Here is a 3,846-nt window from a genome sequence, read left to right as displayed (position 1 = left end):
ATGTGTAGACGCGGAGCCCGAGCGCCGAGAGTTCTCCCGGCCGCGGAGGCCTCGTAGCCGGGAGAATTTCTCGGGCCCCTGCTCGAAATTTTTCTAAGTCCAGAATGCCTGCTTCTCCCAGCCTGTGTTAATACACATGTTAATTTAACATGTAATTTTACCAATGACCTTTTCCTCGGCCGCGGAGGCCTCGGTCGCCGCCAGAATTTTCTGGCTCCCGGCTCAATATATTACAGAGTCCCGCAGGCCTGTCTCCAGTGGAATACACACAGTCCGAGAGCCGAAAATTTGCCGGGGTGTGGAGGCCTCGGTCGCCAACAGATTGCCATAGGCTCTGGCTGCAATATTTACCGTGTATTTTTTCCCTCCAGAGACACCACTACCCCCTATAAAACCCAAAATAGGCCTTGCGGTGGGTACACGCAGAGCCCGAGCGCCGAAGTTCTCCCGGCCGCGGAGGCCTCGGTCGCCGGGAGAATTTCTCCGGCCCCTGCTCGAAATTTTTCAAAGTCCAGAATGCCTGCTTCTCCCAGCCTGTGTTAATACACATGTTAATTTAACATGTTAAATTATCGAGGATTATTTCCCCGGCCGTGGAGGCCTCGGTCGCCGCCAGAATTTTCTGGCTCCCCGCTCAATATATTGCAGAGTCCCGCAGGCTTGCTTCTCCCAGCCTGTGTTAATACACATGTTAATTTAACATGTAAAATCACCGAGGACCATTTCCTCGGCCGCGGAGGCCTCGGTCGCCGCCAGAATTTTCTGGCTCACCTCTCAATGTATTGCAGAGTCCCGCAGGCTTGGTTCTCCAAGCCTGTGTTAATACACATGTTAATTTAACATGTAAAATTACCGAGGATTATTTCCCCGGCCGCGGAGGCCTCGGTCGCCGCCAGAATTTTCTGGCTCCCCGCTCAATGTATTGCAGAGTCCCGCAGGCTTGGTTCTCCAAGCCTGTGTTAATACACATGTTAATTTAACATGTAAAATTACCGAGGATTATTTCCCCGGCCACGGAGGCCTCGGTCGCCGACAGAATTGTCTGGCTCCCTGCTCGAATTTTTTCTAAGTCCCGATTCGCTATTACAGGCTGGCGCACGGAGTCAGAGGGGCGGGAATTCGCCGGGTAGTGGTGCCTTCCGTCGCCGAGACATTTTTCTATTGCCTGGAAGCTGTATTTAACATGTTAATTTTTTCCCCCTCGGGACACCACTACCCCCTATATAACCCAACATGGGCCTTGCCGCGGGTACACGCGGAGCCCGAGCGCCGAGTGTTCTCCCGGCCGCGGAGGCCTCGGTCGCCGGGAGAATTTCTCCGGCCCCTGCTCGAAATTTTTCAAAGTCCAGAATGCCTGCTTCTCCCAGCCTGTGTTAATACACATGTTAATTTAACATGTTAAATTACCGAGGATTATTTCCCCGGCCGTGGAGGCCTCGGTCGCCGCCAGAATTTTCTGGCTCCCCGCTCAATATATTGCAGAGTCCCGCAGGCTTGCTTTTCCCAGCCTGTGTTAATACACATGTTAATTTAACATGTAAAATTACCAATGACCATTTCCTCGGCCGCAGAGGCCTCGGTCGCCGCCAGAATTTTCTGGCTCCCCGCTCAATGTATTGCAGAGTCCCGCAGGCATGCTTCTCCAAGCCTGTGTTAATACACATGTTAATTTAACATGTTAAATTACCGAGGATTATTTCCCCGGCCGTGGAGGCCTCGGTCGCCGCCAGAATTTTCTGGCTCCCCGCTCAATATATTGCAGAGTCCCGCAGGCTTGCTTTTCCCAGCCTGTGTTAATACACATGTTAATTTAACATGTAAAATCACCAAGGACCATTTCCTCGGCCGCGGAGGCCTCGGTCGCCGCCAGAATTTTCTGGCTTCCCGCTCCCCATGGGTAGACGCGGAGCCCGAGCGCCGAGAGTTCTCCCGGCCGCGGAGGCCTCGGTCGCCGGGAGAATTTCTCCGGCCCCTGCTCGAAATTTTTCAAAGTCTAGAATGCCTAGTTCTCCCAGCCTGTGTTAATACACATGTTAATTTAACATGTAAAATTACCAAGGATTATTATCCCGGCCGCAGAGGCCTCGGTCGCCGCCAGAAATTTCTGGCTCCCCGCTCAATGTATTGCAGCGTCCCGCAGGCTTGCTTCTCCAAGCCTGTGTTAATACACATGTTAATTTAACATGTAAAATTACAGAGGATTATTTCCCCGGCCGCGGAGGCCTCGGTCGCCGCCAGAATTTTCTGGCTGCCCGCTCAATGTATTGCAGAGTCCCGCAGGCTTGCTTCTCCAAGCCTGTGTTAATACACATGTTAATTTAACATGCAAAATCACCAATGACAAATTCCTCGGCCGCGGAGGCCTCGATCGCCGGGAAAATGTTCTGGCTCCCTGCTCGAATTTTTTTTCTAAGTCCCGATTCGCTATTACAGGCTGGCGCACGGAGTCCGAGGGGCGTAAATATGCCGGGTAGTGGTGCCTTCCGTCGCCGAGACATTTTACAATTGCCTGGGAGCAGTATTTAACATGTTAATTTTTTCCCCTCGGGACACCACTACCCCCTATATAACCCAAAATGGGCCTTGCCAAGGGGGCGCGCAACGCCCGAGCGCGGGCGTTTTTCCCGGCCGCCGAGGCCTCCATCGCCGGGAGAATGTCTTCAGCTATTTGCTAGATTTCCCGATTCGCCCCGCACGGCAAACAACCACGAACGAGGTGGTTTTCGAGAGTTCTCCCGGCCGCGGAGGCCTCGGTCGCCGGGAGAATTTCTCGGGCCCCTGCTCGAAATTTTTCTAAGTCCAGAATGCCTGCATCTCCCAGCCTGTGTTAAAACACATGTTAATTTAACATGTAAAATTACCAATGACCATTTCCTCGGCCGCAGAGGCCTCGGTCGCAGCCAGAATTTTCTGGCTCCCTGCTCAATATATTGCAGAGTCCCGCATGCTTGCTTCTCCCAGCCTGTGTTAATACACATGGTTATTTAACATGTAAAATTACCGAGGATTATTTCCCTGGCCGCAGAGGCCGCGGTCGCCGCCAGAATTTTCTGGCTCCCCGCTCAATGTATTGCAGAGTCCCGCAGGCTTGCTTCTCCAAGCCTGTGTTAATACACATGTTAATTTAACATGTAAAATTACCGAGGATTATTTCCCCGGCCGCGGAGGCCTCGGTCGCCGCCAGAATTTTCTGGCTCCCCGCTCAATATATTGCAGCGACCCGCAGGCTTGCTTCTCCCAGCCTGTGTTAATACACATGTTAATTTAACATGTAAAATTACCGAGGATTATTTCCCCGGCCGCGGAGGCTTCGGTCGCCGCCAGAATTTTCTGGCTCCCGGCTCAATATATTACAGAGTCCCGCAGGCCTGTCTCCAGTGGAATACACACAGTCCGAGAGCCGAAAATTTGCCGGGGTGTGGAGGCCTCGGTCGCCAACAGATTGCCATAGGCTCTGGCTGCAATATTTACCGTGTATTTTTTCCCTCCAGAGACACCACTACCCCCTATATAACCCAAAATGGGCCTTGCGGCGTGTACACGCGGAGCCCGAGCGCCGAAGTTCTCCCGGCCGCGGAGGCCTCGGTCGCCGGGAGAATTTCTCCGGCCCCTGCTCGAAATTTTTCAAAGTCCAGAATGCCTGCTTCTCCCAGCCTGTGTTAATACACATGTTAATTTAACATGTAAAATTACCGAGGATTATTTCCCCGGCCGCGGAGGCCTCGGTCGCCGCCAGAATTTTCTGGCTCCCCGCTCAATGTATTGCAGAGTCCCGCAGGCTTGCTTCTCCCAGCCTGTGTTAATACACATGTTAATTTAACATGTAAAATCATTGAGGACCATTTC

This window comes from Bacillus rossius, unplaced genomic scaffold (assembly GCF_032445375.1).
Source record: "Bacillus rossius redtenbacheri isolate Brsri unplaced genomic scaffold, Brsri_v3 Brsri_v3_scf554, whole genome shotgun sequence".
In the NCBI taxonomy this organism is placed as follows: domain Eukaryota; kingdom Metazoa; phylum Arthropoda; class Insecta; order Phasmatodea; family Bacillidae; genus Bacillus; species Bacillus rossius.
Note: the sequence above shows the minus strand (reverse complement) of the source record.